The sequence below is a fragment of the Narcine bancroftii genome, chromosome 1, assembly GCF_036971445.1.
Source record: "Narcine bancroftii isolate sNarBan1 chromosome 1, sNarBan1.hap1, whole genome shotgun sequence".
Taxonomy (NCBI): Eukaryota; Metazoa; Chordata; class Chondrichthyes; order Torpediniformes; family Narcinidae; genus Narcine; species Narcine bancroftii.
The window spans coordinates 216719025-216746765 of NC_091469.1; the positions used below are offsets into that span (position 1 = coordinate 216719025).

The 27741-nt window shown below is 38.0% G+C and overlaps 2 long non-coding RNA genes across 5 annotated transcripts in view; one reads left to right on the forward strand and one right to left on the reverse strand.

The window, feature by feature from the left end:
• The window catches only part of LOC138749031 (uncharacterized), a 100333-nt gene extending 98651 nt beyond the window's left edge, over positions 1 to 1682 (reverse strand). For all 4 annotated transcript variants that reach the window (XR_011348451.1, XR_011348378.1, XR_011348431.1 and 1 more), the window contains exon 1: positions 1396 to 1682. This is a non-coding gene — a long non-coding RNA (uncharacterized lncRNA). The remainder of the gene's footprint in view (positions 1 to 1395) is intronic.
• Positions 49 to 27741, forward strand: LOC138739169 (uncharacterized). Its single transcript, XR_011342060.1, has 3 exons — positions 49 to 138; positions 26084 to 26119; positions 27666 to 27741. It is a non-coding gene; the product is annotated as an uncharacterized lncRNA (long non-coding RNA).

Consider the following 27741-nt stretch of genomic DNA (forward strand, 5'->3'; position numbering starts at 1 on the left):
TTACCCTCCTGACTTGTGTGCTTAATGAATAAATAATATCTGAAGGACAGCATATTTCAAGCCTAAAATTACAAAGCAAAGTTATTAAGAAATGAAGAGGTAGAAAATCGTCATTGGTGGTGAATGTTAAATGGACAGGTACAGTATAAGTTACTAGTTGAATTTCACTCAAAATATTTGGTTTGCATTAAATCAGAGACCATTTCAGTTTCTATTTAATCTCTCAATACAAAATGTTACAGCCAGCATCACACTTCATGCTTTCTGTAATAATCTTCTGTTTGACAAATTGTCTATCTTCTTTTTATTTTCTCTCAAAGAACTTTGTTAAGTTTTCAATGGTGTGATGAACCAAGGTTACTGACCCTAAATCTGGCCCTGAAAAATTAATTCTCTGTGTGGCCATTTCAATAATTTCACTTAAATACTTCAAATTATCTCTGATTTCATCATATAATATATATATATATATATATATATAATATTTTGCTTATTTCAGTTTCAATTTTAATTCTGAGCATATCTTTCGAACTTTTGTTTCTGGGACAGATCTTCCAGAGTCCTGAGAGCATTTGCTGCTTTCCCCAGGTCATCACTCCTCAGGCACTCATCAGATGGAAACCATCCCCCAACCCCACCCCTGAACTTTGCAATAGACTGCAGGACAAGCAGACTGCTACTTAAAACAATGATGGCCAGAGATCCTGCCTTCATCAGCTGTCAAAGCTATCACTAGGCTCTTTCAAACTGCTGTGTAAAATGGGATTAACCAAGAAATTTGCCCAGTTAGCACTCTAGTTATGCTGCAGTTAGAAAAGGTCCAATCCAGTCAACCCTGTTGGAATCTAACCGAGTCCCTGACCTACCTCAGAGGTAGTCAGGTAACCCACTTAAACTTAATTTTGTTACGTCCACAGGTGATTTGAATAGGAAAATGGCTGACCTGCTTATTCGTGTGACATCACCACTTGCGTGTGGGCGACATCGGGCAGCCAGCATCTGAACATCCAGCAGTACTCCCAGTGAGTGTGTGATGTGTCATTGAGGGTGCGTGATCACACTTAAATCGCCGGGTTGGCAATTTAATGGGTCGATCCCCCCCCCCACCGTAATTTTAAAGGTGCTTCTAGCACCTTTTCCCCAGTAATCGCACCTGGGCCCCAGGAGGGCTACTCAGGTACGGCAGTTTAAAAGGAGTTACTGTTATTGAATGTTTGTGGATGACTGATATTTACAAGCATTCAAAGTTATTTGGGACTTTTCAAAAAATAATCTGAAAATATTAAATCATTATTAAATTTACCCCAAAATTAGTTTATACATTGAAAACACACCCATAATTGCAAACATTAAAATTTAAACTAACTTAATTAAATGTGAACAAACTGAATTTACCTTTATCCTTGAGCTGATTCTTCCCGAATGACTGAATGGGACTGCTGTACCCATGCCAGGTTTACCCTGGCACAGACTAACTGGCAGGCAGGATTCCCAGTCTGAGAAGCAGCAGAAGTTTACTACCTTTTTGGAGTAATTGAGGAGTTCACTGGAACATCTGGATACACAGTTGCCAGGACTAAAGGTGCTACCGCAAGCAAGAGGCTCACGCTACTGGCGGAAACTAGGACATCCCCAGAGAAACTTGGATAAATTCTGGCAAGGGTGCTGGTGTTGAGATGGTTCAGCCCAACTATTTGAAACAATAACTAAACATTGTGATCATTGCTTTCTCACTGAATGACTGAAAAAAATCTTACATGTGATTGGCTGCTTAGCCAACATGACAATTGGGGATTTATCACAGCAACTGATCAAAGAAGTAGATATGAAGTGAAACTGGAAAGTCTGCAGACACTGTGGTTGAAGTAAAACAGACTCAGAAATGCTGGAGAAATTCAGCAGGTCTTACAGCATCCATAGGAGGTAAAGACATATAATTAACATTTTGGCCCTGAGCTATTTTTAAAAAGCTGGCAGGGACCTGAATCAAAAGTCTTCAGGAGGAGGGAAAAAAGGGCAGGAGGAGAAGCATAGATCAATAAAGAAAAAAGTGATAATTGAACATGTGTAGGATGCAGAGTAGGAGGAAAGGAGACAGACGGAAAGGAGAAAAGAGAATGACAGACCTAGAGGACAGAAGAAATAGTGAAAGGGGAAGGGGATAGATGGGGTGTGGGGGCTAATGGAAACCAAAGATGTCGATGACAATGCCATCTGGTTGGAGGGTGCCCAGGCAGAATATGAGATGTTTCTCCTCCAATTTGTGGACAGCTCTAGTCTGGAAATAAAGAGGAAGATATTGCCACAGAAATTGCTTGATCTTTGTGGGGAGCATTCATTCAGGTCTGGATTTTCAAAGATGAGGTCAATTGTCAATAATTAGGTTACAGAGTACTTGGTGATACATTTCAAGATAGGCCAAAGTTAGCATTGTTCCCTGAAGGGAAAATCTTATCTGACAAACCTACTGCAATGTTTTGAGGAAAGCACAAGCCAGCTCGACAAAGGACATGCAGAAGATATTGTATATTTAGATTTTCAAAAGGCATTTGACAAGGTGCCATTCATGAGGCTGTTTAACAAGATGAGAGCCCATGGAATTATGGGATACTAGAATGTGTAGTGCATTGGCTGATTGGCAGGAAGAGAGTGGGAATCCTCTTCTAGATTCTATTCTGGTTGGATATCGGTTACCACAGGGGTCAGTGTTTGGACCCCTTCTTTTTACATTGTATGTTAATGATTTAGATTGCAGAATAAAAAGCCTTGTGGCCAGGTTGGAAATTATACAAAAGTATAACACAAAAATCAGTAGACACCATGGTTGAAATAAAAACACACATTGCTGGAGAAACTCAGCAGGTCAAACAGTGTCCTTGAAATAGTAAAGGTAAAAAAAAAAACCTGACATTTTGGGCTTGAGCCCTTTAGCAAGGTATGTTGGCAGGCATCCGAGCAAAAGAGTAAGGGGGAGGTGTGGTTGCAAAGGAAGGAGGTAATAGGTGGAGAAGAGAGAGAGGGGACAGCAGCGATCAGGGGGAGGAGGGATGGTGAGGTGAAGGGAGAAGGAAGGGAGGGGGAAGGGAGGGAAGGAGGGGGAAGAGGAGAGCAGGTTAGCAGAAACCAGAAAAGTCGATATTAATGACATCATATTGGAGAGTGCCCAGACAGAAAATGAGTTTTTTTTTCCTCCAATGTGCAGATGGTCATGGTGCGTTAGTACAAAAGCCTTAGACCGACTTGAGTATGGGAGTGTGATACAGAACTGAAATGGTTAGCTACTGGGAGGTCTCTGTCACTGTTGCAGATGGAGTGAAGGTGTTTGACGAAGCAATCTCCCAATCTGTGCTCTGTGAGATAGAGAAAGCCACAAAGAAGATACAAAGACAGATGGAGGGGCAGGTAGTGAGGAGGAAATAGAGAGATAGCAGAGAGATTTAAATAGAAAAGAAGAATGGGCAAAGAAGTGGGAAATTAAATACAATGTTGGAAAGTGTATGGTCATTCACTTTGGTAGAAGGAATAAAAGGACAGCCTATTATTTGGATTGGAAGATATTCAAAATTTGGTAGTACAAAGGGACTTGGGAGTCCTTGTGCAAGATTACCTGAAGGTTAATCTCCAGGTTGAGTTGTTGGTGAAGAAGGTGAATACAATGTTGGCATTCATACCTAGAGGAATAGGATAGAAAATCAGGGATATGATGCTAAGGCTTTATAAGGAACAGGTGAGGCCTCGGAGTGTTGAAAACCCTGGACAGAGCAGATATGGAAAGGTTGTTTCCCATGAGAGTGCAGACTAGGACAAGAGGGTACATCTTCAGGATTAAAGGGTGCCCATTTCAAACAGAGATGAGGAAGAATTTCTTCAGCCAGAGAGTGGTAAATCTTTGGAATTTGCTGCCACAGGCGGCTGTGGAGGCTAGGTTGTTGGGTCTATTTAAGACAGAGATTGATAGGTATCTGAACAGTCAGAGTATCAAAGGTTATGGGGAGAAGGCAAGAGAGTGGGGCTGAGTAGGAGAATGGAACAGCTTATGATGGATTTGAGGAGATGACTCAATAGCCAAATGGTCTACTTCTGCTCTTAGTCAGCTATAAGCACCATTGCTTTGCAACTGGCTGCTAAAAAAGGACCATCCATTTTCTTTAATTTGTTTTTATTTATTCCATTTACCTTCTGCTCTTTTTTTTTATTTTTTTTATTTTTTATTTTTCACACCATAAATCACAATAGCCATGATATACACTTTTTCTTTTCCACACATTTACAGTGACTTTTTCTCCCTCCCCCCTCCCTCCTCCCAAGCCAACCCCCCACCCCCCCCTCTCATCCATTTTAGGTATACAATCTAGGTTGCATTAATTCAGTTAGACAATGTTGTCATTCAACAAAAATACACCAGAAATTCTACTGAGTCCATTCTTTTCTTTTCTTCTCCTTCCATCAACTTAGGTAATGTTTGTTCCCGGTAGGTTTTCGCTATTGTATTTAATGTAAGGCTCCCATACTTGTTCGAATATTTCAATATTATTTCTTAAACTATATGTTATTTTTTCTAATGGAATACATTTATTCATTTCTATATACCATTGTTGTATTTTCAAATTATCTTCCAATTTCCAGGTTGACATAATACATTTTTTTGCTACGGCTAGGGCTATCTTGACAAATCTTTTTTGTGCATCTTCCAAGTCAATTCCAAATTCTTTATTTTTTATGTTACTTAGGAGAAAGATCTCTGGATTCTTTGGTATATTGTTTTCTGTTATTTTATTTAATATCTGATTGAGATCATCCCAAAATTTTTCTACTCTCTCACATGTCCAGATTGCATGAATTGTTGTTCCCCTTTCTTTTTTACATCGAAAACATCTATCAGATACTGTTGGGTCCCATTTATTTAACTTTTGCGGTGTAATGTATAGTCTGTGTAACCAATTATATTGTATCATACGCAGCCTCGTATTTATTGTATTTCTCATCGTTCCAGAGCATAACTTCTCCCATGTTTCCTTTTTTATCTTTATATTTAAATCTTGTTCCCATTTTTGTTTAGTTTTACCATTTGTTTCCTCATTTTCCTTTTCTTGCAGTTTAATATACATATTTTTTATAAATCTTTTGATTAACATTGTATCTGTAATCACATATTCAAGGTTACTTCCCTCTGGTAAACTCAAGTTGCTTCCTAATTTATCTTTCAAGTAGGATCTCAGTTGGTAATATGCCAGCGCTGTATCTCCAGTTATATTGTACTTATCTCTCATTTGTTCAAAGGATAAGAATCTACTTCCTGAAAAACAATTTTCTATTCTTTTAATCCCTTTTTTTTCCCATTTTCTAAAGGCAAGGTTGTCTATTGTAAAAGGGAGTAGCTTATTTTGCGTCAATATTAGTTTTGGTATTTGGTAATTTATTTTATTTCTTTCTACATGAATCTTCTTCCATATATTGAGGAGATGGTGTAATACTGGAGAAGTTCTATGTTGTACCAATTTTTCGTCCCATTTATATAATATGTGTTCAGGTATCTTTTCCCCTATTTTATCTAATTCTAGTCTCGTCCAGTCTGGTTTTTCCCTTGTTTGATAAAAATCTGATAGGTACCTTAATTGTGCGGATCTATAATAATTTTTGAAGTTTGGCAATTGTAAGCCTCCTTGTTTATACCATTCTGTTAATTTATCTAGTGCTATCCTCGGTTTCCCCCCTCTCCATAAAAATCTCCTTATTATTTTCTTTAACTCTTTGAAGAATTTTTCTGTCAGTTGTATTGGCAATGCCTGAAATAAGTATAGTATCCTTGGAAAAATGTTCATTTTAATACAGTTTATCCTTCCTATCAGTGTTAGTGGTAGCTCTTTCCAATGCTCTAAATCGTCCTGTAATTTTTTCATTAGTGGATTGTAATTGAGTTTATATAATTGGCCTAGATTTTTGTTTATTTGCACACCTAGGTATCTTATTGCCTGCGTTTGCCATCTGAATGGGGATTTCTCCTTAAATTTTGAGAAATCCGCGTTATTCATAGGCATTGCTTCACTTTTATTTACGTTTATATTGTATCCCGACACTTCTCCATATTCCTTCAATTTCTTATATAGTTCTTTTATTGATAGTTCTGGTTCTGTTAAGTACACTATCACATCATCCGCAAACAGACTGATTTTATATTCCCTGTCTTTTATTTTTATTCCTTTTATATTATTATCTCTTCTTATCGATTCTGCTAGTGGTTCTATAGCTAGCGCAAACAATAATGGTGATAGTGGACATCCCTGCCGCGTTGACCTGCTTAAGTTAAATTGCTTTGATACATGTCCATTTACTGTCACTTTCGCTAACGGTCCCTTATATAATGCTTTAATCCAATTAATATACTTCTCTGGTAAACTGAATTTTTGCAATACTTTGAACAAGTAATTCCATTCTACTCTGTCGAAGGCCTTCTCTGCGTCTAAAGCAACTGCTACTGCCGGTGCTTTATTTCCTTCTACTGCATGAATTAAGTTAATAAATTTACAAATATTGTCTGTTGTGCGTCTTTTTTTGATAAATCCAGTTTGGTCTAAATTTACCATTTTCGGTACCTGTTCTGCTAATCTGTTCGCTAATAGTTTAGCTATTATCTTATAATCTGTGTTTAGCAGAGATATTGGTCTGTATGACGCTGGTGAGAGTGGATCTTTCCCTTGTTTTAGTATCACTGTAATTATTGCTGTTTTACATGAATCTGGTAAGTTTTGTGTCTCATCAATCTGGTTGATTACATCCAGGAGGGGCGGTATTATTATGTCTTTAAATGTTTTGTAGAATTCTATTGGGAGTCCATCCTCTCCTGGTGTCTTATTATTTGGTAAATTTTTTATTATCTCTTGTATTTCTACTGTTCCAAATGGTTCTGTTAATTTATTTTGTTCCTCTATTTGTAGTTTTGGTAGTTCAATTTTAGTCAAAAATTCATCTATTTTCCCTTCTTTCCCTTCGTTTTCGGTTCGGTATAATTGTTCATAGAATTCTCTGAAGTTTTCCTTAATTTCTTTTGGATTATATGTAATTTGTTTGTCTTTTTTCCTTGTTGCCAATACCATTTTCTTAGTTTGCTCTGTCTTAAGCTGCCATGCTAGGATTTTGTGTGTTTTTTCCCCTAGTTCATAATATTTCTGTTTTGTCTTCATTATATTCTTCTCCACCTTATATGTTTGTAATGTTTCATATTTTATTTTTTTATCCGCCAATTCTCTTCTTTTGGTTGTATCTTCCTTTATTGCTAATTTTTTTTCTATGTTTATTATTTCCCTTTCCAACTGCTCTGTTTCCTGATTATAGTCCTTCTTCATCTTGGTTGCATAACTTATTATTTGCCCTCTAATGAATGCTTTCATTGTGTCCCATAGTATAAACTTATCTTCCACTGATTCCGTATTTACTTCAAAGTACATTTTTAATTGTTTTTCAATAAATTCTCTAAAATCCTGTCTTTTAAGTAGCATGGGGTTTAATCTCCATCTATACATTCTTGGAGGGATGTCCTCTAGCTCTATTGCCAATAACAGGGGTGAGTGGTCCGATAATAGTCTAGCTTTATATTCCGTTTTCCTAACTCTCCCTTGAATGTGGGCTGATAACAGGAATAGGTCTATCCTTGAGTATGTTTTATGTCTAGTCAAGTAGTATGAGTATTCCTTTTCTTTTGGGTTTTGTTTCCTCCATATGTCCACAAGTTTCATTTCTTGCATTGATTTAATTATAAATTTGGTTACTTTGTTCTTCCTGTTAATTTTTTTCCCCGTTTTATCCATATTTGGATCCAAATTCAGATTGAAATCCCCTCCTATTAGTATGTTCCCTTGCGTATTAGCTACCTTCAAAAAGATATCTTGCATAAACTTTTGATCTTCTTCGTTAGGTGAATATATATTAAGTAGATTCCAAAGCTCTGAATATATCTGACATTTTATCATAACATATCTCCCTGCTGGATCTATTATTTCCTCTTCTATTTTAAATGGCACATTTTTGCTAATTAATATAGCCACTCCTCTTGCTTTTGAATTATACGATGCTGCTGTTACATGTCCTACCCAATCTCTCTTTAATTTCTTGTGCTCCAATTCAGTTAAGTGTGTTTCTTGGACAAATGCTATATCTATTTTTTCCTTTTTCAGTAAATTTAGTAGTTTCTTCCTTTTAATTTGGTTATGTATTCCATTAATATTTAGAGTCATATAGTTCAGCGTAACCATTTTATATTTTGTTTATCTTCTCTTTCCGTTTTTCCATCATTACCTTTCCTCCTTTTCCATTTCTGTTTTCTTATTTTCAACTCTTTACCAGACAACATTCCTACAACATCCAACATTTTCCTTATTCTCCTATTTCTATCTTCTTTATCCCCAATCTCCCCTTCCCCTCCTGAGTTGCCCTTTATCCCTTGTCGGACAACCACATCTCCCCTCTCCATTTGGATTTGCGAATCCACTCGCAAGCGTCAACTGATTTTGCAGTGACCGCTCTTTTCCCCCACCCAGCCCCCCCCAGAAAAGATTTCGCTTTTTATATGTCACAAAGGTCACTCTTTTAATTCCCTCTTTATTTTCTCTATTCCATTACCTTCCCTTATTAATTCTTGTCTATACTCTCTATGTTTTCCTCTAATTACAGATACTTTCACATATGCCCATTGTCTCTATTCACTCTTATACCTCTTTACCCGCATACATATCAATCGTGGTCATTTTTACCCTCCTTACCCGTCTTCATCCCTCAGTCTATTTTTGTCTTTACCCACATACATATCAATCGTGATGATTTTTGCTCTCATTACCCGTCTTCATCCCTCAGTCTATTTTTGTAATTGTTCTGCAAATTTTCGTGCTTCTTCTGGATCCGAGAATAGTCTGTTTTGTTGTCCTGGAATAAATATTTTCAATACCGCAGGATGCTTCAGTGTAAATTTATATCCTTTCTTCCATAAAATCGCTTTTGCTGCATTGAACTCTTTTCTCTTCTTTAGGAGTTCAAAGCTTATATCTGGATAAATGAAGATTTTTTGCCCTTTATACTCCAGTGGTTTGTTGCCCTCTCTTACTTTTTCCATTGTCTTCTCCAGTACCTTTTCTCTTGTAGTATATCTTAGGAATTTTACTACAATAAATCTTGGTTTTTGTTGTGGTTGTGGTTTAGGGGCCAATGCTCTATGTGCCCTTTCTATTTCCATTTCTTGCTGTAGTTCTGGACATCCTAGGGCCTTAGGGATCCATTCTTTTATAATCTCCCTCATATTCTTGCCTTCTACATCTTCCTTAAGGCCCACTATCTTTATGTTATTTCTTCTGTTATAATTTTCCATTATATCTATTTTTTGGGCTAGTAATTCTTGTGTCTCTTTAGTTTTTTTATTAGATTCCTCCAATTTCTTTTTTAAGTCTTCTACCTCCATTTCTGCTGCTATTGCCCGTTCTTCCATCTTGTCCATTTTTTTCCCCATTTCTGTTAAGGTCATATCCATTTTATTTATTTTCTTTTCTGTGTTGTTTATTCTTCTTCTTAAATCATTGAATTCCTGTGTTTGCCATTCTTTAAATGACTCCATGTATCCTCTAACAAGAGCAAGTATATCCTTTACCTTGCCTTTCCCTTTATCTATTTCACTGTATTCTTCCTCTTCTTCTTCCTCTAGGTTGACCATCTGTTGTTTCTTTGCTGCCCTTTCCTCCTCTTCTTTCTTGTTTCCATTGTCTTCTGTGGTCTCTTCTTGCTGCAGGTGTTCTGCAGCTGTCGTTGCCGGCTGTGGAGATCGACTCCCCAGCTGGTCCCCCCTCCCGTCGGTGTGTTTTTTTTCATGCGCATCGCGCATGTGCGAGGAGTCGCGCATGCGCGGTTGCGCACTTTTACTCGGCTCTGTGAGCCATTGTTGTAGTTCTTTTTCTACCGACCTGAGGTAGTGGGGTCCTCTCTCCACAGCGGGCCTCTTCGGACAGGTAAGGCCTTCACCTTTTTCCTCCGTTGTCTTCTCTTCCTCTCTTCTTTCCGTTGATTTTGATTTTTCTCCTTTTGTCTCCATCTTCTTTCCACCTTTATACTCACTTTTCTTTAACTTGTATTTCTGTGCCTTTGTATTTTCTCTTGTTTTTCCCGACTTTTCTGGAGAGGGCTGGAGTTCACCGTCCGGCCACTACTCCATCACGTGACTCCTGTGTCTACCTTCTGCTCTTCAAGAAGTAGTAGAGAAGGAGATAGACAAAAATCAGTTGGTGTTAATTTCAGCATTAATTTCACATAAACACAGAAAGAATATTAGGATTTGTACACTTTTGTCCCAAGGACTGTTTAAAAATTAAATTTAGATCTACAGCATGGTAACAGGTTATTTTACACACCCTCAGTGGAAAAAAGCCTATCTACATTTACTCTGTCTATCCCCCTCATAATTTAAAAACCTCTATCAAATAACCCCTCATTCTTCTACACTCCAGGGAATAAAGTCTTAGCCTGCTTAACCTTTCCCTGTAACTCAGTCCCTGACGTCCAGGGAACATCCCAGTGAATCTTCTCTGCATTCTATCTATCTTATTGATATTCTTCCTTTAGTTAGGTAACCAAAACTGCACACAATACTCCAAAACCTTACCAATATCTTCTACAACTTTAACATAACATCCCAACTCCTGTTCTCAATTCTTTGATTTATGAAGGCCAATATGCCAAAAGCTAGTTTCAGGGAATTATGTATCATTATTTCCAGATCCCTCTGTTCTACCTCACTCCTCAGTGCCCTACCATTTACCGTATATGTCCTTTCTTGGTTTGTCCTTCCAAAATGCAAAACCATCTGCCATTTTTCAACCCTTGTTACCAGCTGGTCCAGATCCCTCTGCAAATTTTGAAAACCTTCTTTGCTGTCCACAACACCTCAATCTTAGTGTCATTTGCAAATTTACTAATCCATTTTACCATATTATCATCCAGATCATTGATATAGATGACAAACAACAATTTTCTCAAAAGGATGGAGATTTAAGGAATTTAAATGAAGTGACTAAAATCAGGATTCATTTGTTTTGTTTTCTCTTGAGGAGCTCTTGAACAAATTAAATTATGCACTCATGTTGATATACATGCATTATCTATGAGTTGGGCATGTTAGGCCTTCTTTGTATGGCTGACTTTTAAATATTAGCATTTTACAGAAGTTGTCTCAGCAGAAGCATTTAAATGATTTAAATGAAGAATTTTGGACCTAAACTAACTGAAGGTATTTCTTTGGCAAGCTTCAATCTTCACACAAGGTAGAAACACTACTTGTAACATCATGTTGATTTTAGCAAAATAAACAAGCTTTATTTTTATTTTTATTGTTTGTTACATGTATTATATCTTGTGCTTTACTTATTTCTCAGCACTGTTTCAGTTGCAAAGACATGTCTTGTTATATATTTGTGGCTTATCTATTGGACACTACTTTATGAAGCTATCTATGTAACACAATATCACAATTCAAATTTGCATTAGAAGTTATTGACCAGCATTGAAACAGAGAGGGGAAAATTAAATTATTGTTTCTGTTTCTACTATAGCCAGCTAAAATGTCCTATTGGTTCTTTTGTATCTTTTGTTTTATGTCACTAGTTAATTCCCTCAAAGGATATGAGCAGAAGTTCCAAAACAGAAATAATACACCATTTGTGGCTGAACTAGTTTTACCCCCTCCATAAATCTTCGTCCGCGAAGCCAAGCCAAAGAAAAGAAGTGTTGAATAAAAGGCCATTACAATTTCCCTCTCTTTTGTCCTGTAAATTATTTATAAGAATGAAAATAGTGTGTTTTTTTCTAAAACTTTGGTACATCCCTAAATTTTCAAGTATATAAAATTTAATTATTTCATTGTACAAGAAAGGAACAGATCCTTCGACCTATGTGCTGGCATCAAACATGATGCCCAAATTTAACACATCTACTCCTTGCATATGACGCATATCCCTCTACTCATTGCATTCTCATGTGTCTGTCTAGAAGCCTCTTAAATGCTACTGTTGTATGTGCTTCCACCACTAGTCTTAGAAGTCAATTCTAGGTACCTACCAATCTCTATGTAAAAAAAATTGTCCTGTGAACATTTTTGCTCCTTAACCATTCCCCCCTGCCCACCCCAACTTTAAATACATGTGTTCTAGTATGTGACATTTCTAACATGGGAAAGCTTTTGGCTGTCTACCCTGTCAACGCCTCATAGTTTTATACACTTCTGTTAGCAAACAGGGTAGTAGTAGATGAAACATCTTCTGCCTGAGGTCAGTGACTAGTTGATTTCTACAGGGATCTGTTCTGGGATGCCTGCTCTTTGTGATTTTTATAACTGGCCTGAACAAAGAAGTGGAAGGATAGGTCTGTAAGTTTGCATATGACACAAAGATTGGAGACTTTATGGATAGTCTAGAAGCTTGTCATAGATTGCAGTAGGATATAGATGCAGAGTTTGGCAGAGAGGTGGCAGATGGAGTTCGATCAGATCAGTGTGAAGTGATGAATTTTCAAAAGATGAATGCGAAGGTGGAGTACATGGTTAATGGCAGGATTCTTATCACTGTGGAAGATCAGAGGGACCTTGAAGTCAAAACACATAGAATTTCTCAAGGTTGAGAGACCAGTAAAAAAGGCTTATGGAATGCTGGCCTTCATTAGTCATGGGATTGAGATCAAGGTCTGTGAGGTAATGTTGCAGTTGGTTAGACCCCACACTTAGAATAATGGATTCAATTCTGGTTGCCTCATTACAGGATGCATGTGGAAGCTTTGGAGAGGGTACAGAGGATATTTACCAGGATGCTATATGCTTTCGAGAACATGTCTTATGAGGCTTTTCTATTAGTGAAGAAGGATAAGAGGTCACATAATGAAGGACTTCAAGATTATGAGACGCATAGATAACATGGACAGCCAGCACCTACATCCCAGGATGACAGTAGCAGATACCAGAGAACATCTGTATATGTGAAGGGAGAAAAGATTAGGGGAAACATCAGGGATGGGTCATTTATACAGAGAGTTGTGGGTGCCTGAAATGTATTGCAGGGTTGATGGTGGAGACTGGTACAACAGGGACATGTAAAAGACTCTTAGACAGGGACATGGATGCAACAAAAATAGGGGGTTAAGGGTGTGAGGTAGGGAAGGTTTAGATTGTTGGATCAGTTTATATAGGTCGGTACAACATTGTGGGCCAAAGGGCTGTACTCTGCTGTAATGCTCTATGTTCTAATATTTCAAGTGGGGCCAGTTATATGCTATTTTTCACAGAAAGTCATGTCACTAAAAGAAAAATTGATGCCATGCTGTTGTTTAGCCTCACTTTCTCATTCTGCAATGGTCCAGCATGATGTGAACTTCTTAATCAATCTACTTTACTGCTATCAACATTTTGGGGACATAAACTCACAGACCTCTATTCCTGTATCCATACTCTGAAGCAATATGTGTTCAAATAAAGCAACACAATAAAAATACATTTACTCCACAGCAAGCAAGGAAAGAGTTGAAGGGAAGTTTCCAGCAAATGCATGCTTCTACTGAGCCAACTTCTGTAAAATGCTAGTATTTAAAAGTCAGCCGTACAAGGAAGGCCTAACATGCCCAACTCTTAGATAACGCAAGTATATCAACATGAGTGCATAATTTAATTTGTTCAAGAGCTCCTCAAGAGGAAACAAAACAAATGAATCCTGATTTTAGTCACTTCAACAAAAAAAAAGTTTTGGCTTTGTAGTCTTTATAGTTGAGCTCCCCACCAACTTTTTCTCTTAGACAGTGCCTTGGGGTTGAGGATCATTTGTATCCATTCCAATTTAGAGTGGAGGAAAATGTCAATGCATAGATTCTTTTCACCTGTGATGCCTATTGCACTTTAGCTACTACTATGGTCTTGACAGAGTATTGGTCCAGTGGCAAAGGGATTGGATATTCCTCTGCTTCACAGCCCAGTGCATTGGCATATGCCCATACATAAGAATACATGCAAGCAAACACAGACACACTTATCATCTTTAAATTCCATCTGCCAACACTTTGACCAATTTTGCTTCTGATCTCTATCCAGCTGCAGTCTCTGACAACGTTTCTCATTACTCACACCACCAGTGTTCGTAGCATCCAAACAATTCATATTCATACCCTCTACATTCCTGTCCACATTGTCAATATAAATTACAATCCCAGCACTGATCCCTATGGAACACCACCAGTTGCAGTTTTCCAATCAGTAAAGCATCATTCCAGCAATCCCTCAGCCTCCTTTTACCAAGCCAACATTACATCCAATTATTCCGCTCCTCTTGGGTCTCATGTCTAATCCCTTGGACCAGCCTAGTTACTTCACTTATCTCTGCTTCCCTTTTGAAAGAGTGGAACAACAGTAGTCAGCTTCAACCCAGCTGTGCCTCACAAACTTGCAATAATCTCCCTCAGGACCCCAGCTATCTCCTCCCTTGCATCCCCTCAGAAATTGGGATGGTTCTCATCTGGCCTTGGCGGCTTGTCCACCTAGCTGTTGGAACACTTTTACATAATTTTTAGGTCTATTTTAATGAATGTATACAAAATTGTTGAGAGCAGGATATTGTGTTTCAGCTCTGGAATGAAATTTAAATTTAGATGTACAGCCTGGTTACAGGCCCTTTCGGCCCACGAGCCCATGCTGCCCAATTACACCCAATTAACCTAACACCTCCAGTATGTTTCAAGCAGTGGGAGGAAATTGGAGCCCTCAGGGAAAACCCATGCAGACACGGGGAGAATGTACAAACTCCTTACAGACAGCCCAGGATTCCGATCGCTGATGCTGTAACAGCATTGCACTAATCATTACTCTAACCAAGCCACCCCAAATTAGCTGGAGATATTACAACTACAATCGAAAGGAACAGTTTAGAACTTATAAAATGATTAATTGACAACATTAAAAAAAACATATTTTAAGTCATTCTGGATTCAGAGTCCTCAGAAACAAAAGGTAAATAAGTGTTTCATTGGGCTTTCATTATATATATTTCTCAATTTCAGAATTACTAGAAGAATGTGCCTTTTAATAATTTTTGCCTCTATGCATCAAATTTATAAACTACAACAAATAACTCTGAATAAGCAAAATATAAAACATTACATGTGCATTCTACTTCATTGAGTGGAATAGAAATTCTTCAGTTGTTGGCACTACTAAAGCGTTGTTTACACATTGAACTTCATTTCCATAATTCAGTACCAATGAAAGCCTGAAATAGAACTTTTACTATATAATGTGTTTAATGGGCATGCACGAGCATTAATTTCCACTTTTCAGTAGGGTTCTACCACATGTAAAATTTTAAATTATGTATTCCAAGTCTTTCTTAAACCACATGGCAACATTTTATGGAGCATTTCAATGGAGAATACTAATACAATCACTTTTCATTCCATTACCAGGATTAAAAAAAAGGTTGTCATAATCAGACATGTTTCTTGCCTTTGAAGTCAACAGAGCAAAGTCTTAGAGGCTAGGTTAATATAACAGTTAGCACAATACTGTTACAACACCAGCAGTCGGGTTAGGGGTTCCAATCCCCCGCTGTCGGTAAGGAGTTTGTACGTTCTCCCTGGGTCTGCTCTGGTTTCCTCCCACCCTTCAAAATATACCAGGGGTGTAGGGCAATTGGGTGTTATTGGGCGACATGGGCTCATGGGCTGAAAGGGCCTGCTACCGAGCTGTATGTTTAAATTTAAAAGTTAAACATTACTGTAACTTTGATTTATTTTGTTTAGCATTTCAACCTGGGAATGAATTTTGAGACAATCAATAGAGCATAAGAAATACTCCCCTCAAATGCGGATTGGGTCTTAGACATAATTAACTATGGTAGATCTTGATGACCTCTTGGGCTTTAGCACCTGTCACACCTCATGACTGAACTCACTCATTTGATACCAAATTTCAGTCTGGAGAGAAAAGCCTTGGAGAAAATAAAATAACGGTGTGAAAATAGAATAGATCTGGCAACACTCTCCTGGTCCTCTCAACTGTATAGGAAAATGAACACATTGTCTTAGTAAAAGCTTGTGGAAGATTTTGGCTGGTGGTGAAAAACATGCATTTGCATACTAACACACAAGAAAATATAAGCAGGAGTAAGCCATCTGACTCCTCAAGTCATGCCTGATGTAACCGATGTGGGCATATGCCACTGCACTTTTCTGTACGCTGGCCTGTGAAGCGGAGAAATATCCAATCACTTTGCCACTTGACCAATACTCTGTCAAGACCATCTAGTAGTCAAAGTGCAATAAGCACCACAGATGAAAAGAATTCACACATTGAAATTTTCCACCCCTTTGAATTAGAATGGATGCAAATAATCCTCAACCCCAAGGCACTGTCAAAGAGAAAGAGTTGATGGGGAGCATAACTGTAATGTCCAGACTGCAAAGCTAAACCTCTGGGTTTTTTTGTTGAAGTAACTAAAATCAAGATTCATTTGTTTTGTTTTCTCTTGAGAAGCTCCTGAACAAATTGAATTATGCACTCATGTTGATATACTCAGCTCCTCCTCTGTGCTAGATCCCGATTACCTCAATTTCCAGATCTTTTAAAAATTTATCAGCTACACTTTGTTAAATACTTCTAATGAGCTATCCTCCACAACTCTCTGGGGCAAAGCATTCCAAAAATTCACGACCCTCTGTGAGAAGTTTCAACATACGTCAGTTACAAACGATCGATCCTTTATCTTGAACCCATGTCCCTCACTGGAATTCCCATTAGTGATTAATTTCCACCGATTTTATGGATCCCAACAGTACACAGAAAACACAATGCACAAGATACCAGAAGGTCATCGAGGCCTATAGGCAGCTTTGAGAGGGTGCTGATGAAATAACCACCTAAAGTCCCATAAAGATGTGGATTGAATGACCCAAAAATAATTAATAACCTCACAGAAGGTCTGTGAAGACACCACAAAATTTAATTTCCTCACATAACTTACCCACTATTGCCTACCAATCACTATCAATCAGTGTTGGAAGCTCATGTTCATATGTCCACCTACATCCTGACACATACCCAAAAGTGCAAACATCATCATATATTGTTTTGCAGGCAAATTACTCAAAGAGATTCCAAAACACTCATTAACACATGTCCCTCCCTCTTGCAGAGAGAAACTGTCAATATCTAACATTAGACAAGCTGGAGAGACAGGCATGTCTCTGGGGGCTCATGAGCCTGGAGGACAGGATGCTCGTAATTGTCAAATGCCACAGAGTCCACAGTTAGTGTGTGTGCAGAAATCATTGCAACTGGGTAAAGATGATGGTTTTCATTTCTAGTGAACTAAATGTCTATTTCATAACTATTATATTTGAATGGTCAACTTTCACAGGCACCATAATTTATTTTTCAGTTATCTAATTATTTAAATCCCCATGGTATCATAATAGGTTTTGAACCCATAACTCTGGATCAACACTCCAGATGTTTGGTTGCAAATCCAGTAACTTAACCACTATTGTAGTGAGAGGGTGTTGTTTGAGGTGCACCAGTGATCCATGGAGCACAATTCAAATTGAGTTGTTGCAGTCTGAAGGCAGGATATCTAAACTCAGAACTGTTCGAGGTGGTCTTTTAGAACTTCATTGAGCCACAACAATACATTTTTTTTTAGACTATGCCTTCCAATCCTTGAATCAAACATTTTTAGTGTGAAGCTTGGAAACACATCTATATACACAGGATAATAAAAGTTTGGAACAAACTTCTTGTAAAGGTTAAAACCTTGTGTTTTTGCTTTTTGTTAATTTTGTGCCTATCCCTTTAAGACTAATTGTTGTTTGTAGTGTTACTATAGTTACAATGATGTCATATGTTGTAATATCTGAGCAGATTGAGAGTTTGCATCTCATTCTTTGAAGAATCATGACAGAGATGTAAGCTTGAGGTACTTTTAATTCATCTTATTTCATCTGATTTTGTTTATTTCTTTTATCTGTTTAAAGTTGAATATCATAATCATTATACAGTAAATTTTGTTACTCGTCATTGTGAAAATCAATGCAAAGTTATGCAAAATGTTTATTCATTTTATCAATGAATTAAAGCTACTTACAGCTGCAACTACTAAGTTTGATTTATTGAATTAATAAGATAGTAATTCAGAATATCATCACTTATGTTTCTTTGAAGATCATGTTTTGAAATTGGAAATACTAGAACTTGGAGTGTCTATATTCTTATTCAAAGAAAAATTATGATTGTGAAATTTGTGTGGAAGAAAGGCTCATAAAATTTGTATGAAAGAGCCACAATTTGTTAAGCAATTAAGCTTTAAAGAAGTCTAGTTGTCTGTGAGAAGATTCCAGAAGCCTCTATGGGAACATGTCTGTCTGACTGCAGACACCTGTAACCTTGGAGAGATAAGATCCCAGCCAATCTGACAGGAAGCCCAGAAGAATGGTTTGAAAAGTTGTACAAACAACTGAGATGCTATCTGTGTGAAGAACACAGAGGCAAACCAGGCAGAGAAATCCTGAAGTCTCATTGGATTAAAGACCTCGAGCAAACCACTCCTCTCAAACAACTATTTGATTGTGAGCTGAGCATGCATGGTGGACTGACAATGCGTGGAAGGAGATTGGAGTCAGCCACCACTGAAGAAGTGCCTTCAACGACCAAGCAAGAAGAAGACTCCAATAAGGCATTGCAGGCCTCATTAGCTGACTTAAAGATTAGTGGAAATGAAACAGACGAATGTACATTGCAAAGTCCCACTGGCGCTGTACAGAGCAAAATGCTAAAGATAGAGACACAGTCAGCAATATCTGAAAGTTCAGTTGTGAATCCTGATGTAGAAAAGGTATTAGAAGATATCTTGGAGCATAAAGATGGTAGAACATAGTATTTACCTCATCATGGAGTTATACATCCACAAAATTAAAAACTACATGTAGTAGTTGATTGTGGAGCATCATTTCAAGGAGTTTCATTGAATTCTCAACTTTTACAAAGTCCAGATTTAACCAGTACTTTAATAGGCGTTCTGATAAGATTTTGTAAAGACCCAATTGTGATTTCTGCAGATATTGAAGTGATATTTCATCAAGTGAAAGTACCATCAGAAGATCGTGATTTTTTACAATTGTTATGGTGGCCTAATGGCAATTACAGTAAAGATATGAAAGTTCATCTATATGGAGCAACTTGGTCACTGAGTTGTGCAAATCTTGCTCTCAGGAAGAGCAATTTAATTCTCAGTCTATCAGCATCGTCAGAAATAATTTCTGTATTGATGATTGTTGTGTATGCACTTACAGAATTAGGACTCAGAGACATGGTGCTTTTCAAATTCTTTAATACCATCAGACTAACATGGCTACTGACATACAGAAATATATAGATGGAGCAATTACATCATGATGTGGGCGTCATGATGGACAGCAGGGTGGGCTTTTACAAAACATTCTTTGCCCCTGTGCAATAAATGTTGAATGGGCCCCCTCTAACTACCATTACTACATCGGGCCCATGACGACTAGTGAGAATAGGGTACATATATTGAGTGATTATAATAAGGAAAGAAAATTAATAATAATTACGTAACATAGTCCTTAAAGCGCTCGACTGGTCTTCTTTTTCTCGTACCACATCGGCATGGCATGCTGGACCAGTATTTGTTCAGAGCTGCTCTGGGAGGGACCCATAGATAGTCGGGACAACGGCATCTGCTGGCTTTCGCTGGCCTCTGAGGTTCTATGTGCTGGGCTGCTTTTCGCAGTTACTGGGCTACCCATCTCCGCCCCTCTTACTCGGCCCAAGGGTTCTACCTCCTCCAGGTCGTGAGGTAGTTTGTGGACTTTGGTGTCAAACAATAGCCACAGTTGGTCAGTGTGTCATTTCCACAGTCTGTCTCCCACTAGAACAGAGTATGAGCAGGGGCTCAACTTTTGTAAGATCACCCCTACTACCCATGGGTCTTTGTATTGTCTGTAATCTTGTGCCAGTGCTCTCTCACCCACCTCCAGTGTTCTAGGTAAGGTTTATGGTGATGTGGATTTTTCGAAATGAAGGCTCAGATCAGGGTAAACTGTGAACAGTCTTGTCCTCAGGTTGTGGCCAAACATCAATTCTGCTGGGGTGTGTTTTGTGGTAGAACGCGGTGTGTTTCTGTACCCCAATAGGAAATCTGCAATTGTGTGAGTTCAGGAGGCGTTTAGGAGTTTCTTAGAAGGATGCCTTCTTGAATGTTTGTACAAAGCGTTCTGTCTCCCCATTAGTATTTGGATGATAGGGTGCCAACAAAATACGTCTGATATTATTGTCACAAATAAATCTCTTAAAAGGTTCTGATGTAAACTAGGGTCCAATTTCCATGACCAATTCATGAGGTAGTCTATATGTGGCAAACATGGCCCGTAGCTGTTCAATTGTGGAATTGGTTTTGGTCTTTTTCATTTGCAAAACTACTGGCTATTTGAAATGTGCATCCACCGCTATAAGGAAAGTCTCTCCCATGAATGGCCCCACAAAGTCTACGTGAATCCAATGCCAGGGTCTGGAAGGCCATTTCCATGGGTTGGCCTCAGCCTGCAGCATTTTTAGCTGGATTGACTGACATATTTTGCATTCTCTCACTGTTGTTTCAATGTCTCTGTCTATTGATGGCCACCAAACATGCATCTGGGCCAACACTTTCATTTGTACCATTCCTGGATGGTTGTGGTGCAGCTCTGATAATATGGTGTTTTGCCATTTGGCCAGGATAATTGAACAGGTACCCCATAGTAAACATCCCTCTTCCAAATGATAGTTCATGACGGCATATGAAGTAAGTTTTCAGGTCTTCTGGTATGTCCTCAGATTCTGGCCATCCATTAAGGGTGACGTTTAAGACTTTGGTTAACATTGCCTCCTTTCAGGTTTCTTTGCCGATCATCTGGGTTGTCATGGGCAGTTGTTGCAGTTATTCTTGGTTGATAGCTGCTGCTTCTACTGTCTATTTAATAATTTCTTTTTTGTTCAGTTTCAGGTAGTGCTAAGTGTGATAAACCATCCACATGGCTGCTGAGTGTTCCTGGTTTATGTTTTAACTCATAGTCGTATGCAGCAAGTAGCATGGCCCATCTTTGAATTCTGGCTGCAGCTAATATTGGTATCTCTTTGTGGGGAATCAAACTTAGAGATTTTTTCTCAGTGATTAGGGTGAAAGTTATTCCGTAGAGATTTTGGTAGAATCTTTTTACACCAAAACTTATTGCTAATCCTTCTGTTTCCAGTTGTGCCTAATTGTGTTCACTTATAGTTAATGTCTGCGAAGCATATGCGATGGGTTGCTCATCTTTCTCTGTGATTTGGGACAATGCTGCTCCCAGCCCTACGGGTGAAGCATCAACAGCGAGAGTCACTTCCTTGATTGGGTCATAGTGGATCAGTACCTAAAGTGTTGACATTAATATTTCTTTTAGTCAATCAGCTGTGTTTTTAATTTCCACATTCCAGTACCATTTTTGATCTTTCTTGAGTATGCAGTTTAAGGGGCTGCATAGTGTTGACATGTTAGGGATATGGTTCCAATAATGATTTACAAGCTCTAGAAAAGACTGTAATTCCAACGTTGGTGGGATATGAGGCTTCTGTGGCCACTGGATCCATTCGTAACCCCTCCTTGTTAATTTTAAATCCCAAGAATGTCACTGAGGGCAGCAGTATGAAGACACATCTATCCTGTGGTAATCGTACATTGGCCTGTTGTAATCTAATTGTAGGAGCTTTTCATGGTTTTGTAAGTGTTCTCTGTCATTTTAGCCCTTTGATGATGTCATCAAGGTAACATCCACTGCTATTCTGTGGAGTAATTTGTCCATTGTAGCTTTAAAAATCGCAGGTGCAGGTTAAATTCCGTATGACATGCACGTATAGGTGAACAGTCTCAGGTGGATATTGATTGTCACATATTGTCTTGATTCTTTATCCAACTCTGTTTGTTGGTATGCCTGTGACAATCTAGTTTTGTGAACTTTTGCCCTCCATTTAGTGCTTGGAATAGTTCTTCTGCTTTGGGCATGGGGAGTTCTGATACCTCTCGTGCCTGGTTGATGGTGACTTTGTAATCGCTGCAAATGTGAATCTCACCGTTTGCTTTCCATACAGGTACGATGGGTGCTGCCCGATCACTGATTTCTATTGGTTCTAATATGCCTTCATCTTTTAATCTATTTAACTCGGCTTCAATTTTTTACTTTCATTGCAAATGGAACTGCTCTGTCTTTGATGAACCTTGGTTCCACATTGTCTTTTAATTGCAGTTTGGCTTGATCTGCTTAAGACCATTGCATGGTCATTGGGAATCTGGTTGAGTTCTGGCTGGGTGAAGTCGTCGTGGTTTAGTCAATTTCCAGCCAATCTAGGGGAATGTGTTGTAGCCAGTTTCTTCCAAAAAGTGCTGGTCCCTGGGTATCTATGATGTAGAGAGATAGTGTTTTTGGTTGTTGTTGCTTGTATTGTACCTTGACCGTACATTTCCCAAACACTTTGATTTTGTCTCCAGCAACAGATCTCAGTGTAACTTCAGTTGTTTTCACTGGAAAGCGTGGCAGCAAGTGTTGCTTTAAATGTAATGGCATTAGAGACATGGCAGCTCCTGTGTCAAGTTCCATTTTCAGAGGTTTGTTCTTTATTTTTATTGAATATAAATCATTGTCCTTTTTTCATTTATCATTCAGATATGTACGATTGCAGTTGTTGTTTTGTCGTCTTCAAAGCTGTTGTTATGATCGTTGTTAGGGCCGGTCTCTCTTTCTGCTAACGCTTTGACTTTGGTTGGGTGATTATAGCATTTTGAGTCCAGCTGCATTTTACTGTTTCTTTAATTGGACATTTCGCTTTGATATGTCCTTTTTTGTTGCAATGGTGGTATTTTGAATTTTTGAAGAAACAGTTTTCTGGGCAATGGTTGTATTTCCCACAACGGAAGCCCTGTTGGCAGGAAAACCTCCCAACCAGCAGGTCTTGTTAGCCCACATCAAAATTTTTGTCTGCCATTTCTGAGCTGCAGACAGTTCTATAAGCGATTTTGTGAGTTACTTCGTTGTCCATTGCCAGTAATTTCTGCTTTCCCTGGCGATCTGCCAACCCCATCACTAATCTGTCTCAAAGTGCTTGGATCAGAAACTGCTCAAAGTGACAGTTCTTGGACAGTTTACTTATTGCCTCCCCTGGCATTTGTTTCCTTTCACAGAATTGTTGCCTTTCAACCATAATCAGTGGTCTAGGGCTTAAGTGGTTCCCAGTGCTGTGCATAACTCAATGTATGTCTTTGTCCCTGTGTCCTCCAGGAACAGCAAAGTTTTAAGGAGATCAAATGTTTTGCTGCCCATTATACTGAGGAATAGGGCACGTTTTTGGTTTACGGGGTATGCACTCAGAGATGTGGTGCTTTTATCATTCTTTAATACCATCAGACTAACATGGCTACTAGATATGGAGGGGTGACATCATGATGTGGGAGTCATGATGGACAGCAAGGCAGGATTATACCTAATGTTTGTCTTACTCTAGTGGTTTAAAAAAAAAATAAGCAATAGATCTTTATCAAGAGTTAAATAATATCTGTCATAAAGGAGGTTTCTTCCTTACGAAATAACCATATATAACTATATGGCTGTTTACAGCGTGGAAACAGGCCATGTCGGCCCTTCGAGTCTGCACCGATTCATTTGAACAACTCCACTAGCTCAACACTCCTGCTCTCTGCCCATAACCCTCCAACCCCCTAACCTCCATGTACACATCCAACCTTCTCTTAAATGAAAGGGACCCTGCCGCAATTCTCTCTTTTGGAAGATCATTCCATTCTGCCACTGCAGTCGAGATGTGTTGGCTGTTATTCCTGAGGCAGAAAGAGCAAAGGAGATAAAACATCTTGACTTGGATTGTGACGTTCTACTTGTTGAAAGAGTTCTAGGAGTGCAATGGTATGTTCAATCTGATGTTTTCAAATTCAAAATGGTTTTGAAAGAATGACCTTTTGCAAGAAGAGGTATTTTTTTATTATAATCATATGATCCTTTGGGAATATTGGTACCAGTAGTATTAATAACCGAGAGACTTGTGAATAAGAAAATTTGGGTGGGATGAAACTATACCAGATTCCATCACACATGATTGGATGAATTGGTTTGAGAGTCTTGAAAATGTTAGAAAGTTTTGAAGTCAACAGATGTTTTAAAACAACAGACTTTGGAATTGTCACATTTGCTCAGTTACACCACTTTTCTGATGCTAGCGAAGGTGGTTTTGGTACTGTCAGTTATTTACTATTGTGAAATAATGAAGAGCGAATACATTGTAGATTTGTAATGGGAAAAGCCAGAATGGCTACATTAAAGCCAGTTAGCATACCACAAATGGAATTGACTGTCGCAACTATGGCGAGCAAAATGGCACTGTGTTAAGAACAGAATTCCAGATGGAGTTAGTAGATTCTATGTTTTGGTCTGATAGTACATAAACCACGAGGTTTCGTACCTTTGTGACTATCAGAATTAATGAGATCGAAAAAAAATTAGAATGCTAAACCAGGACAACAACAAATGGCAGATTTGCAACAAGACAGAGTTTCACCTGATGAACCCTCATTTATATACATGGGAGTTGATTATTTTGGTCCTTTACAAGTAAAACGAAGATGAAGTGTTGAAAATTGATACGGAACTATTTTTATTTCTTTGACTACAAGAGAAATTCATATTGAAGTAACGGCATCGCTCGATACAGACTCTTTTATCAATATTCTTCGACTTTTTATCATTAGACATGGTCAAGTAAAGGAATTATGTTTTGATAATGGATCTAACTTACAGGAGCTCAACTAGAGTTACAAAAAGCAATTCAAAATTGGAATCAACACCAAATTCATGATGCATTACTTCAAAATGAAATTAGTTGAATAGTTAACCCACCCACAGGATCACATCATGGAGGTGTATAGGAAAGAATGATTAGATCAATCAAGAAAATTCTTAATTCCATTTTGAATAGTCAAATTCTGAATGATAACAATCTTCAAACAGTATTGTGCAAAATCCAATCCATCATAAATAGTCGTCTAATAACGAAAATTTCTGTTGATTCAAATGACATTGTGGCACTTACACTGAATCATCTCTTATTTCTTAAATCTGAACTTTTAATGCCTCTGAGTCATTTTCAGAAAGAAAACATCTATGCAACACACAGATGGAGACAAATGCAGTTTATTGTGGATTTATTTTGGAAAAGATTAATTAAAGAATATCTTTCATTATTACAAGAAAGACAAAAATGCAATTTTAAGCTAAATGCAATTTTGTATGCATAGACTTTGTAATTATCATGGGTGATTCTGCTGCAAGAAATTCTTGGTTCTGGGGAAAATCGCAGTAACAGTTCCAGACAAAAAAAAGGTTTCGTTCGGCAAGTGAGGATTAAAATCAAGACTGGTTACTTAAATCAGCCTATTACTAAAATCTGTCTTTTACAAGAAGCAGAAAGTTTTGATTTCTAATCTTATACTTACCATACTTACTTTTGTATCTGTAATAGTAATTATTATATATTAGTCATTAATATCTATTATAATAATTGGGGACGGAATGTAAAAGTTAAAACCTTGCATTTATGCTTTTGTTAATTTTGTGCCTATCCCTTGAAGAATAATTGTTGTTTGTAATGTTACCATAGTCACTATGATGACATATTTTGTAATATATGAGCGGACCGAGAGTTTGCATCTCATATTTTGAATAATTATGCAGAGATGTAAGTTTAAGATACTTTTCTTTGAATGCATCTTATTTCATCTTATTTTATTTCTTTTATATCTATTTAAAGTTGAATATCATCAACATTATACAGCAAGCTTTGTTACTCATCATTATGAAAATCTCAATGTGAAGTTATGCAAAATGTTTATTTGTTTTATCAACAAATTAAAGCTGCTTACAGCTGCAAGTACGAAGTTTGATTTATTGAATTCATAAAATAGTAATTCCGAATATCATCACTTATGTTTCTTTGTAGATGACACGTTTTGAAATTGGGAAATACTAGAACTTGGTAAGTGTCGACTATACTTCTCTCAGCTTCAGTTGATCCTAAGTTAATTGCTCATTTTAAATCTAGGAACAAACAAAATTGATGTTAACAAAAATATTAAGGAATGTGGAGCATTGACAGATAGAGTAAAATTGCAGCTCTGCTATGATCTCAATTAATTCTGTGATAAAATCAATGGCTAAATAAACTATTCCTCCTACATTCTTATAGTGCTCAGTTGGATCATAGCAAGATGGGGGTGGAGGAGGCCTTCACTGCGTTCATTTAGTTCTCTTGGGGTTATTTCCCACATTACACTAAGCTCATTTGCTCTTTTGCCAGTTTTGGGAGCACCTTGAGTTGCAAGCTCTAGATGGTAGCCCATCCATCTTTTCCTTAGCTTGTAGTCCAACATGCTGGACAAAGGTTGGCATGAACTTTGCCTCAATTGCCAAGAGCAATAAAGCATTCCATTGTCAAGCAAGTGTTTGTTATTATCATGGAGGGCATCAGCTAATCAGCTATGTTGGGGTAGCAGTTAGCGCAACACTTTTACAGCACCAGTGATTGGGATTGGGGTTCGAAACCCATGTTATCTGTAAGGAGTTTGTACATTCTCCCCATGTCTGCATGGGTTTTCCTTGGGGGCTCTGGTTTCCTCCCACCATTCAAAGATGTACCAGGGGTTGTAGGTCAATTGAGTGTATTGGGCGTATTGGGCTCAGGAGCTGAAACGGCCTGTTACCATGCTGTATGTCTAAATTAAAAAATTTAATTAAGTCGTAGTGAATGGATTTGGGGCAGACTAGATTTTAACTACACTAAAATCCTTAAGATAGTTACTGTTAAGGGATAATACTGGTCCTCAAATTAAAATTCTAAAATGGGGGTAGGGCAATTTTAACATGATTAGGTAAGAGTTGGCAATAATTGACAGGACACAAATGTTAGCAGGTAAAAGCATGACTGCCAAATGGGGGGCATTTGAAAGTCTGATCAGTAAGGAAAAGGGCAAACATATTCCCAGTGAGGAAAAAAGGCAGGAATGGCAAAGTAAAAGAACTCCAATTAATAAGAGATAGAGAGGCACAGATCAGAAAGAAAATGGTACGTGTTCCAACATGTTTTGGAGGCTTTTGCAAACATTCCTCCTTTGGATTTTGACCTTGCTAAAACAGCGATGTCAAAAGTGACTTGCTTTGTATTAATTAAATAGAATTAATACAATTAAATACAATTCACCAACTGAATTCATTGGTGTACAGTTGAATTTTAAGAATTATCATAGCTTTGCATTCTTTATTGCATTTGCTTCCTACATATTTCCAATGTAATAGAACATTTGAAAAATTGAAGGCTGAATTGAAGATCATCAGATGTTAACTTGGTCTCCTCTTTAGTCACACTGCCATGATTCTTAGAGATCTGACTGGGTTTTTGTTTTGGTTGTCTGTGCGTGAAACTCCCTGAGAAGATCATAATAAGCTCAGAAGAGCTATGCCCTTGATCTCATTGAAAACTTTGGCCTTTCCTCTTGGCCCTCTTCATCTCCTTTTAAATTTTTCAGCTTTAAGAAATGTGACCCAAATGCAAAGCAAACACATCTCCAGGCATGAGCTTGCTGTGCTGAAATGTCGGGTAGG